Genomic DNA, 13,552 nt, shown 5'->3' on the forward strand with positions numbered 1-13,552 from the left:
TAAAATGTTTTTTGTACCGATTTGATAATGTAGAAGTCATATAATAATCTATAACAAAGTTTGTACTTAAAAAAAAAAAAAAAAAAAGGGCACCTAAAACTTTTGCATAGTACTGTACATCCACATACCTTTTATAACTGTAATTCCTTCTACTTATACATGCTTACTAGGTGACCAAAAAAAATTCCTTTGCAACATATAGTCTGGAAAATACAATAATTTGAATTGTTATTTTTTACTATATGATACTTTACACCATTGCACACTGCTGTCATATGGCAACAATTTACTAGTGATGTGGCGTTCATGAATGATTCATTCATTTTGAACAAATCTTTACTCTGGAACAACATGTTGTCTCAGAGAGTGATTTGTTTCTGTACACACACAGACAGACAGAGAGAGAGAGATTGTATTCTGCTGAAATGAACGAAATGACTTGAAAAAAGATTTGTTCATGTTTCTGAACAAGATTCAAAGACACGTGTCAGTAAAATGATCCGAACTTTCCATCACTACAATTTACCAACTGTCACAAATTGAGTAGAAGCTGGTGCAATCGCAGCTAAAAGATGCAGTTTATTAGAAAAAAACAAGCAGACAATCCAAAGGGTAATGCAGAATCGTATATCAAAAACCAGGCAAAGGGTCAGGCAATGAACAAACAAACTGAACTGGGCAAGGCAAAAACTCACAAAAACACTGGACAGAAAAAGTGTCAAAAACAGTAGAATCAATCACGATCTATAAGGCTTGGTAACAACAGAACACAAGGTATGTGAGCATATACTTTGTAAAGAGTATACTGACTCAAATCTGTTTTATAAGGTGTGTGTGAGTTTGAGCCTGATTGAACCCAGGTGTGCTGTGTTAGAAGCTAGGTGATTGCAAGTGAGGAAGCTGTGTATGTTCTGGGTATTGGAGTCTGTGGCGGCCATATTTTTAGGCCACTGTGCTTGCTGGGAAGTTGAGTCTGTGACAGGCTGTGATATGACAGAGCCCCCCTTCGAAAGGCTCACTCTGGGAGCCTTAACTTTTCTAGGTCTACCTAGAATACCTCATCACTGTTTTCAAGGGTGTGGAGGTGTGTCAATGCATCTGTTTTGGTATTCTTTGAACCTGGGCAATAGTGAAAGAGTAAAGTGAAATTGGGCAAAGAAGAGGGACCAACGGGCTTGTCGTGGGTTTAGGTGTTTAGCTGTTCAAAGATATTTTTGTGATTGGTGTAGATCACAAATTGGTGTGCTACTCCCATTCCTCCTGCTAATTTAACTGCCAGCAATTCTCTGTTCCCCACATCCTAGTTTCTCTCATCCAAAGAGTGTTCCTTTGAAAAGAAGGCGATGGGGTGGAGTTTAGGCTTCTCTACGAAGAGGATAGCTCCCACTCCTTTCTCGGAGGCATCCAACTCCACAGTGAAGGGCTTGGATGGGTCAGGATGTTTAAGAATGGGAGCAGTGGTGAAGGCAGTTTTTAATTTGACCATGGCTTGTTTAGCAGCTGGATTCTTGGGTCAGGGGTTGGGCAATGAATCTAAACCCCCTGATAAAATGTCTATAAAAGTTCGCAAAGCCTTGAAATCTCTGTAAATCCTTTACAGTACATGGTGTGGTCCATTCAAGCACCACAGTGAGTTTTGCCTGGTCCAGGGAAACCCCCTCTGCATTGATTATGTAGTCAAGAAATGAGACTGTGGTCTTGTGAAATTTGCATTTCTCCCCTTTAACATAAAGTTGTTATTGTAGGAGCTTCTGTAGAACCTTGCAGACATGATGGATGTGTGTGTTTCATAGGAAGGGGAGTAGATCAAGATATCATCAATGTATGCAATCACAAATTTTCCCAGCATGTCTCACAGAACATCATTCACCAGGCATTGAAAAACTGAAGGGGCGCTAGAGAGCCCGGTGCTGAAACCATCTTCCACTCGTCCCCTTTGCATATACATACCAAATTGTAGGCGCTTCAGATATCGAGTCTGGTGAAGAATCGGGTTGATATGAGTTGCTTGAGAGTGGCGGGCACTAATGGTAGAGGGTACCTATATTTGACAGTGCACTGGTTCATCCCTCTATGGTCAATACATTGCTGAAGACCATCCACTTTTTTGCCACAAAAAAAGAAGCCGGCTGACTAGAGATGTAACAGTATGAAAATTTCATATCACAATTATCGTAACCAAACTATCATGGTTATCAGTATTAACACTGTATTGTTAAAATGTGCTGAAAATGTACAAAAAGTACTAAAGATGCAAAGATGTATCGGCCGATAAAGGCTATTTTTCCCGCTATCGTCTGTCGGCCGATAGTCTAAAAACATCCAATAATCAGGGCCGATTATAACCTGCCAATCAAAAGAGGGCGGGAAAACACATTGATTTCATGCTCTGTGTAAAGATGATGTCTCTTGTGTGGAAGGATGACAAAACCACAGTTTATAAGCTCTGCACTGCCAAAATTTTACACCAGAAGTGAGCAGCAGTTAAGCAGAAGTTTTAAAAAAAAAAAGTTGATATTATATATTACCAGTTTGATGTTCAATGATGAAGTAGAAATGCTTTTGTTTGTGGTGAGTGAATGTGCGCCATATAGAAGGTTTTTTTTAAGAGAATTCAGTCAATGTTAATATGAATGAATAAGATTCAATAAGTTAAGAAATCTTACTTTAATCTTCAGAAACTAGTTAAATGTGTTAATGTTAACTTGAGTAATGTGTTTTCTGTTTATGAGACCAGTTACTGTGAAACAGCTTGTTGAAATGGAGAGAATAAAGTTTTTATTTGTATTTCTTTCATAATTATTTTAAATGAATTATTAATTTATAAGAAGGCATAAAAGGCAGAACAATCGGTATTGGCCGATATCACTCTGAATAATTGGTTATCGGTATTGGCTGAGAAATTTAGTATCGGTGCATTTCTAAAAAGTACTGATACACACACTGAAATCATTTAAACAGGTTTTATATTTGACTATAAAGTGATGGATGGTTGTCACTAAGCTTGACGTGATAGTCGGTGTATGGTGTTCGGCCACACAACAATTACATTTTGCCCACTACAGCACTGAAACCCCACTGTCATTTGGCTTATTTATAGCAATAAAAATAATTTAGTTCAATTAGAGAACAGTCACTACAATTAAAAACTGAACATGGCTGCTCAATTCAGCATGAGCCGAATGAGTCAGAGTTGCAGCACAGATCAGAAGGAGTCGGATTTCATTTAACATGCGAGAAGAGTGAGGTGAGCTGACTGACAGGAAGAGTGAGATGAGTTGACTGACAGGAGGAGTGAGGCGAGTTGACTGACAGGACAATGACATAAGATTTGGTTTAATATAAGCGAGTTTGTCATTGTACTGTTTTGTTGTTGTTTCTTAATGTTTTTCATTAAGAATAATAATGAACAAGGGACATGTAGAGAGTTCCTCTGGGGCAGGGCTCAAATGTAAAAAGAAAAAAAATAGGGGCTATATCACCAAAGAGCTCATTTTACTACTTTTAACTATGTTACTACTTTACTAACTTTAATTTAACTACATATTGTTATCACCCTGGTTGACATTGTAAAGAGACTGTGTGTGGTCACAATAATGAATATGAGAATGACACTACTAATATAAACTAATGATATTTTGTTTTTACATTTATAGAAATAATTACAACAAAACTGCAATTTTTAGTGGAGAGATGAATACAAAGAATCAGTAAAAGAAAATTTAAACATTCTGAAATGTATTACCATCCACAAATGTAGTGACACACCCACAGTGTCAGTTTTTCTTTAATTTTCAGCCATCTCTGTCTGTTTATCATCTCTGTGCCTTTACTGACTATATAACATAACAAGGTTACCTGCATGTCTGGAAATTTAAAGAACTTGAGTAGCTAGTACTTACCACCACATTTCATCTCAATCAGTTTGAAAACTACTGGTGATAAGCATATAAAATGCTGCTAATATGAAAAGGTTAGCAGAAGAGCTAGTGGTTGTCACGTAATGGAGGCTGAGACAGAAGCAAGTGCAGGTTAATTAGTTTAATCCAATACAACAATCCGAAGGAACAGGCAGAAAACAATAAACGGAAACGGGCAAGGGTCAATCGATCAGGCAAACAGTCCAAACTAGGCATGGCAAAGAGACAAGGTCGTAAACGAGAACAAGGTCAAAACCAGAATAAACAAACACGGTATCAAGGCTTGGTAACGACAGAGACAGAAGGCAATTGAGCATATACTTCACAAAGACTTTGTGTTCGAACAGTCTCTTTTATTTGTGGTGTGATTGTGTGTGAGACTGGATGCAGGTGTGTGTGATTATAATGAAGGTGAGTGTTCTGGGAATTGCGGTCCATGGCGGCCATGATTGTAGGCCCCAGTTCAGGGTGGGAAATGTAGTCATTGGTTTGCTGTGATGTGACAGGTTTCAGCATACCTGTCTGCCTGTTGAAGCAAGACGCATCGCGATTGAGTCATGACAAGACTCGAGTCGGACAAATAAATAGGAAAATTCTCAGACTTTCTTGTGATTAATTTGTTACTGTTTTGTGCACAATCTCATGTTAATTTGAATTCAAATGCTTTTTACATAATATAATTTTTTAATTAATGTTCCGAGGGGCACTTTTAAATAATTTAGAAAAAGGCAGGAGCTTGAGCCCCCAGAGCCCCCCCTTCGGCACGTCCCTTTAATGAACCCACCATTTAAGCAATTTGCCCCGAGCTGGCACTAATTCAAAAGCGAAAGTGAAATGTGCACGGCTGCACGGGTATTCATAAGCGATTTAAAAGCGAGGGGGGGGGGGGTGGAGGAAAAAGCAACAACGAAGCACCAAAGCCCCCTTTCGCAGCAACTTTCTTCTGTCAAGCTCTGCAGACAGGGTTACCATCTTCTATTAAGTTTCCATTAACATTTGTATAAAATCCAAAATATGACCACACTTCAGATTTGAATCAGACTCATGCTGGGTGTGTGTGGACAGCATTTACCGCAAGTTTTGTAAATCACGATAATCGAGCACAGTTTTAATGATAATTAAATATGACAAAGTAATACTAACCATTGAGGAATTTTATCGTGGTTTAGTGTGAAAGCGGTAACCGTTTCATCCCTTTGGCTGATGCAGGAGATGTGGAGGGTCTAATGTAGCCCTGTTGCAGCGCCCCTGAATATACTCATCCATAGCTTGTTTTCTGCCATGGAAAGAGGGTAGGTCCAGCTATGTGGTGGCATAGTGCCCGGTAATAACTGTATGGCACAGCCATAGGTATGATGTGGACATAATGCACTGGCTTTGATCTTGCTAAATACGTCCTTTAAATCCTGATATTGCTGTGGAACTGTGAACACCCCATGGTTGTCTTGGCCTTCAAAGGAAGTAAAACCAATGATGACCTTGGGTTTTTGCAGACAGTGAGAGAAACAGTTAGGGGACCAGCAGGTGAGTTGTTTATCCTGCCACGACAACTGTGGATTATGCAGCTCCAACCATGCTATACCCAAGATGATGGGATGCGTGGGTAATGTAGTGACCAGCAGTTGAATGTGCTCATGTTTCATAGTTCCAACTTGGGATTGTGTGCGCTGGGTTATGGTGCCCTGTCCTATGGGTTTTTTGTCGATGGCTTGGATCTTTGAGGGTGGTGACTGTGGGCTGTCAGTAGGTTGAGGCGCTTAATGACGTCCTCATTGATAAAATTAACCACGGCACCAGAATCAATCAGTGCTGTGAACACAAAAGGCTCTCCTAAGTGCTGTATAATAACATGTAAAGTGAATACTGAAGAAAAACAACAGACTTTGGGACTCACTGTGTGCGGTGGCATTTGTGGTGTATTGGGCATGTAGAGGACACTGCACAATTGTTCAGTTGTTTTTGTTTGATATGTTCATTGCAAATAGCTGAAATTCTGTAAATTTTGTCAGTAAACCTGATTTGCAATGGGTATTGAACAGTTTTGATTGCAACGGTATGAGCTTAGCTATTAAGCTAGAACCTTTTCCAGGAGCTTGGACATAAAGAGGAGGTTTTGATATTGGGCTATAATTTGACAGTTGATCTGGATCAGGTTTTTTTTTTATATATATTAATTTATTTATTTTTATAACTGCTAGATTTCAAAGATTTAGGTACATAACCAATGCAAAGAGTTGAGTTTCTTATTTCTAACAATGGCTCAATTGCTTCTGGTACACTAAAAAAAATTAACTTTGTGGTAGAGTAAAATGTATTAAATTAACTGTCATAATTTCTACATTGTAATATTAAGATTCATTGAAAACTAGAATTTCTTAAGTAAAAATTTAAATATATACATATTTTATTAATGTAATAAATGAACTGCGTGGGAAGAGTAACTTTTATTATATATTTACTCATACTATTTAAATGTTTTATAGTCATTGCACATAAACCTATAAATACTAAGTAAACTCTAATCGAAAAGTATAGTGTGTTTGAATCATGTGCCTTTGGACAAGACAAGCTTCCTGCTTAACTTTGAATCAGAGACGGTTGGGGCTGTCACGGATCTGCTGCATGGCTGAATTATCTTGTGTGTAAGGTAAGTTATTGCCTTTCTTGTTTAGATTTGTAATAATACATGGGTACGTTTGCATTTTGACAGTTTGATTCTTGTTTGCTTGATGCAATATATGTTACTGTTCATAATTACCTTAATGTTCACATAATGTTCACATAATCACATGACCTAAGTAATGTTAAATTGGGGTGATTTCTCTATAACGTAACATTAAGTTTATGATTCTTAGCTAGGTAATGTTACCAGATTAGTAAAAAACAATTGCATCCACATGTAACTATGCGGGGAAAGCACCACTATTTATTTCACTTCCATAAAACTAAAGGCATAAAAGTTGCCAAAGACAGGGAGCTTAATCAACAGTGGAGGAGAGGAAATATAGTTAAGGTTAGCCATGTTCCTGCTAAAACATGCTGGCTGGCCTGCTGTATAAAGTTTTCTAGTCTATATATATATATATACAGTATCTCACAAAAGTGAGTACACCCCTCACATTTTTGTGAATATTTGATTATATCTTTTTATGTGACAACACTGAAGAAATGACACTTTGCTACAATGTAAAGTAGTGAGTGTACAGCTTGTATAACAGTGTAAATTTGCTGTCCTCTCAAAATAACTCAACACACAGCCATTAATATCTAAACTGCTGGCAACAAAAGTGAGTACACCCCTAAGTGAAAATGTCCAAATTGGGCCCAAAGTGTCAATATTTTGTGTGGCCACCATTATTTCCCAGCACTGCCTTAACCCTCTTGTGCATGGAGTTCACCAGAGATTCACAGGTTGCCACTGGAGTCCTCTTCCACTCCTCCATGATGACATCATGGAGCTGGTGGATGTTAGAGGCCTTGTGCTCCTCCACCTTCCGTTTGAGGATGCCCCACAGATGCTCAATAGGGTTTAGGTCTGGAGACATGCTTGGCCAGACCATCACCTTCACCCTCAGCTTCTTTAGCAAGGCAGTGGTCGTCATCATGCTGGAATACTGCCCTGCGGCCCAGTCTCCGAAGGGAGGGGATCATGCTCTGCTTCAGTATGTCACAGTACATGTTGGCATTCATGGTTCCCTCAGTGAACTGTAGCTCCCTAGTGCCGGCAGCACTCATGCAGCCCCAGACCATGACACTCCCACCACCATGCTTGACTGTAGGCAAGACAAACTTGTCTTTGTACTCCTCACCTGGTTGCTGCCACACACGCTTGACACCATCTGAACCAAATAAGTTTATCTTGGTCTCATCAGACATGGTTCCAGTAATCCATGTCCTTAGTCTGCATGTCTTCAGCAAACTGTTTGCGGGCTTTCTTGTGCATCATCTTTAGAAGAGACTTCCTTCTGGGACGACAGCCATGCAGACCAATTTGATGCAGTGTGCGGCGTATGGTCTGAGCACTGACAGGCTGACCCCCCTCTCCTTCAACCTCTGCAGCAATGCTGGCAGCACTCGTACGTCTATTTCCCAAAGACAACCTCTGGATATGACGCTGAGCACGTCCACTCAACTTATTTCTTTGGCCATAGCGAGGCCTGTTCTGAGTGGTACCTGTCCTGTTAAACCGCTGTATGGTCTTGGCCACCGTGCTGCAGCTCAGTGTCAGGGTCTTGGCAATCTTCTTATAGCCTAGGCCATCTTTATGTAGAGCAACAATTCTTTTTTTCAGAACCTCAGAGAGTTCTTTGCCATGAGGTGCCATGTTGAACTTCCAGTGACCAGTATGAGGGAGTGTGAGAGCGATGACACCAAATTTAACACACCTGCTCCCCATTCACACCTGAGACCTTGCAACACTAACAAGTCACATGGCACTGGGGAAAATGGCTATTTGGGCCCAATTTGGACATTTTCACTTAGAAGTGTACTGACTTTTGTTGCCAGCAATTTAGATATTAATGGCTGTGTGTTGAGTTATTTTGAGGGGACAGCAAATTTACACTGTTACACAAGCTGTACACTCACTACTTTACATTGTAGCAAAGTGTCATTTCTTCAGTGTTGTCACATGAAAAGGTATAATCAAATATTTACAAAAATGTGAGGGGTGTACTCACTTTTGTGAGATACTATCTATCTATCTATCTATCTATCTATATATATATATATATATATATATATATATATATATATATATATATATATATATATATACATATATACTATTTTTTATGGATGCACACAAAGCACTGAATTAAACTACAGTCCTAAATTAATAATAAAAACTCCCTTTCACTGCACCTTATGGTTTATATTACTCACTGATTTTAGGCATATTGTTTTACTTTTGTTCATAGTGTACAAAAATGTGAGGGGTGTACTCACTTTTGTGAGATACTGTATATGTGTGTGTGTGTGTGTGTATATATATATATATATATATATATATATATATATATATATATATATATATATATATAAAATATAATTTTTGCTGCTTTTTATCATTATATTTAACTTAATTGAACATTTTAACAAAGTGAAAAGCCTCTCATGCGAGCCTTGCCAGTTGTCAATATTATTACTCAAACAAATTTAAGTTCATTTGTAATTTGTTAGTTAAAAAACCAAAGTCTTATAAACATATGTTTCTATCAACAGGACGCAAGACAGTACAGCAGTGAGTTTTGCTATCACATTTCAGGCCCAGGATGCTCAGCATGATGAGCCTGTGGAGTGTAAATTGAGGGCTATGTAGTGTGGTTGGTCTAATGCTCTCATTCAGGCAAGTAGAAATCTATGCATAGAATTACACGATATAATATTGCTGTTGTTATTTTTCCTTATTCCTCACTGCATAATGTAATATAAAATTGTGGTGAAATGTTTTAGATCATTGTTTTAATATCACAAATTGTGTCTGTTCATTTACAGGGTGACCTTACTCTTAAGACGAGCCAATACAGTGGACAGTTGAGGTCTAGGGAGCTAGGGGGACAGATTGGCGTGTTTTAACACTGGTATCATCAAGGAGAAACAGTAGGCCTCCTATGTTATGAGATGGCCGTGCTACTTCAGGACATCAAAAGCTATTAAAGCTCTTTAATTGTTCAATAGAACAACAAATGACCATTCTACAGTCCCCTCTGAAACTATTGGCCAATTCATTTGTTTGTGCTATACACCATAGACATTTGGGTTTGAGATCAGAAGATGGATATAGATGGATACAACATAAAACATAAATAAAGTCCTTGTTGACTTGGCAGTATGTTTTAGAGCATTGCCTTGTTACATGATAAAGTTCCTCTTGATTAATTGCGATGTATTTCTCTGTAAATTGGCAGACAGAATGTTCCTGTAAACTTCTGAATTCATTCTGCTGCTACCATCATGAGATACATCATCAATAAAGATTAGTGACCCTGTTCCAGAAGCAGCCGTGCAAGCCCAAGCTATGACACTATCTCAATCATGTTTCACAGATGAGCTTGTATGTTTGGGATCATGAGCAGATCCTTTAATTCTCCACACTTTGACCTTTCCATCACTTTGTTAGAGGTTAATCTTGGTTCGAGAAATTTGGTGGCTCATCTTTGTATTTCCTTGCAAATTACAATCTGGCTTTCTGTTTCTTACTGCTCATGAGTGTCTTGCATCTTGTGGTATGGCCTCAATATTTCTACTCTTGAAGTCTTCTTCGAACGGTGGATTGTGATACCTTCACCCATGACTTGTGGAGGTTGTTGGTGATGTCACTGACTGTTGTTTTTGGGTTTTTCTTCACAGCTCTCACAATGTTTCTGTCATCAGCTGTTGTTGTTTTCCTTTGCCAACCCATTCAATGTCTGTCACTCTTCTTCCTGAGACTTCTGGCTTCTTCCTTTTACAGGACATTACATGTGTATTGTTTGTATTGTTGTATTGACTATGCCCAACATTTGTGCAATGACTCTTTTCTCAACTTCAAAATGGTTTGCTTTTCTCCCATAGACAGCTCTCTGACAGCTCTCTGATATTAGCTTATCTTTTTTAACAACAAATGCAGTCTTCACAAGTGAAACTGAAGGCTAAAACCAAGAGTAGATGTTCAGAGCTACTTCTTGTTTAAACAAACAATCTAAAAGGATACACCTGGGTAACAAGAAACACAGGTCATTCACATGCCCCAATATTTTTGCTCGACTACAAATTGGAGAGTCTGATACAAAATGTGCTATGTAACACATCTATATATATATATATATATATTTATACCATTAAAAAATAAAAGCTGAAATTCTAAACACTCTTCCCATATTAATCTCATGATCTCAAACCCAAATGTCTTCAGTCTACACAAATACAAATGAATATGACTGTATATCAATGGGGATATGCATGTTTTGTTGTTGCAAGTCATGCCACTGTTACATTTATGATTTTACTTGTTTAAAATAAGGGCTCCAGTCCCCGGTGTAACGATACCTGCTAGAGACAAGTGCGGACGGGCAGGGTGGCGTGTGCAGACGCGATGTAAGAGGAATAGCAGAAAACAGACTAATGCAGGTGAACAGTCCAACTGGGATAAGGCAAGGAATCGTAAACGTGAATAACAGGCAGGAAAGTCCAAGTACCAGGGAAATCTAGATTAAAGCTAAGGCTTGGTAATATCACTAAGTCACGAGAACTGAGCGTTTACTTCGCGAGGGCGCAAAGGTTAATAAGGCCTTTTATAACTTATCAGCCGCACAGGTGTTGGTGATCAATACTCAGGTGAACTTGAGCGCGGGCATGGCTGGGAAGTGTAGTCCCTGTCCGCCATGTTTGTAAACGGCGCCGCCATCTGAATATTGCGGCCACGAGTTCACCACGGTGTAACATCCGAGGACATTTTTACTGAATGCGCCTTTAAAAACTTGTTTCAGGACTTTACAAGGTCATGTGAACATGACTATTTTATTGTTGTTTAATGTTGACAAAATAAACTATTTAATTGTATTGTATTTTAGTTGTGCGATTTGTTAGAAAAGTATTTTACATGCATAGAGAAAATGATTACATTTATTTGGTAACATTTATCAAAAGAAAATTAGCAACATTTTACATAATTATAGTGAGTAATTTAACTTAATAGTTAATACGTAATAGTAAAATTTACTTTATATTTTGATGACAGCAATGTTCCTGTCTGTGAACATTTTTTATTGACTTTATTTAATTACTTTAAATAAATATAACTTATGGTTTATATTTAATTAAGTAACATTTACTTAATATCTTCATAAATGTTAAGTTTAGTGGGTTGCAAGTACAGATGTCACGAGAACCGATACTTCGGTACCAAGTCGGTACCAACATTCTTAAACCGTGATGGTACTTGTTTTTCTGCAGTAGCATAGGTACCATTGGTAATGAAGGTACCAAGGTTGCAATTTTTCCGGAACTGATGGGGACAGTAAATACGCCTAAGTGTTTAGTCGGTCTACAAGTGGTAAAGAAGAAGAAAAACGCCTACAAGCAAAAGGGAAAAACTACAGAAGATAGTTTAGCTATCAGAAGATAGTTTAGCTCGATAGTTTAGGAAAAACTACAGAAGATAGTTTAGGCGACAAGTTTAGCTCCGCCCCGACTCATTGAGAGGAAAGGTGGTAGGAGTCAAATATGGAAATACTTCGCATTCGAGGCGGATGACAATGAACATATAATTGATGCTCTGAGGCCGGTGTGCAACCGATGCTATCATTCATTTCAAACAAAGCGAGGAAACACCTCGAATTTGGTGAAGCACCTGAAAGATATTATATTATGTTTGTTTGAGGCAGCTGGCATTGTGGATGTGAAACCAGCTAACGTTATGCTCCATGTAATGTTTGCGATAGCCAGGTATTTGTTAACGACGCTAATGTATTGCAATGTTATAAACTACCTCCTAATGGGCCACCATGCATCGCCATTCAGCCTGTGTCCTGTCAGCAAAATGTAGCCTAATGTCACTAATAATGATTGAAATGTTAATGGTTTTAATAAACCTTTTTGGCCTGCCATCATATCAGTGAATTTAAACTAATGGTTACATGCAGAGTATAAGGGGTGTGTGTGTGTGTGTGTGTGTGTACGCGTGCATGCGTTTAGGAGTGCACCTTAGCACTTGTAGCCTCCACTGTTTTATTAATCATTGTCAGACAGTGTTTGATAACTAAAATATCAAATATCACTAAATATATCACTAAAGTATCAGCCAGAGGAGGATGACCTCCAGGAGAGTTTTTAATAAAAATTTTTTCATTTTATTTTTATACCACACCGTGGTATTGACTTTGGTATCAAGTATCTTGTACTTTTGGTGATATCAGTACCAACTACTAGATTTTTGGTATCGTGACATCCCTAGTGCAAGTGAGTTGTACTTGATATAACAGCAGTAAAATGTACTTTAAAAATACTTGTGCAAATTAGAGCTGCAACAACTAATGGAAAATAATCAATTATGAAAATTGTTGTCAACAAATGTCATTATCAATTAGTTGGTCTGCGCGTGGCACGGGCTGTAATTACGTTACGTCTGTTCCGAAAACACACTTTGGAGAGTAAATACTAAAATTGTGTCCCAAATGACGTACTATACACTTACCCTATGTATTATGTACTCTACCATCTAGTGTATGAATTTTAGAACAGTAATATCATCTCAAATGGAACACGACCTTTTTTTTTTTTTTTTAACTAACCGGAAGTATAAGTCGCTTCCTAGTCAGTGGAGCATGACGTCGTACGCACGTAATTCGACGCCGCTAGCCAGAATTACCAAAGTCACCGACAGTGACTTTCTTCAGTTTCCTGTTTATGTCATTGTTACCTTTTATTCCTTATATGACCTCAGTCTCCATCAGACGGCGGCGAAATCGTCACGTGACTGAGGAAGAAAGTGTGCGACCTTCAAGTCCTCTAAGGCAGTGGAGCATTTTATATTAAACACTGCAGAGAAGATCAAACTTTATAAAGCGGAGGTTGTGTAGCACGGAAGCATGACAATAATGTTGTCGCGGGTTGCTTAAAGGTTTATGTTAATTTAAGTTTATTGTCATAAT

General features: G+C 38.3%; 1 protein-coding gene and 1 long non-coding RNA gene across 5 annotated transcripts in view; both read left to right on the forward strand.

Moving 5' to 3' along the window:
* Positions 1-13,552, forward strand: part of ikbkb (inhibitor of nuclear factor kappa B kinase subunit beta) — a 105,922-nt gene that overhangs the window by 10,294 nt on the left and 82,076 nt on the right. The window lies entirely within an intron of this gene.
* On the forward strand, positions 1,882-11,467 carry LOC128607712 (uncharacterized). Its single transcript, XR_008385954.1, has 2 exons — positions 1,882-6,567; positions 9,144-11,467. It is a non-coding gene; the product is annotated as an uncharacterized LOC128607712 (long non-coding RNA).

This window comes from Ictalurus furcatus, chromosome 5 (genome assembly GCF_023375685.1).
Source record: "Ictalurus furcatus strain D&B chromosome 5, Billie_1.0, whole genome shotgun sequence".
Classification (NCBI taxonomy): Eukaryota; Metazoa; Chordata; class Actinopteri; order Siluriformes; family Ictaluridae; genus Ictalurus; species Ictalurus furcatus.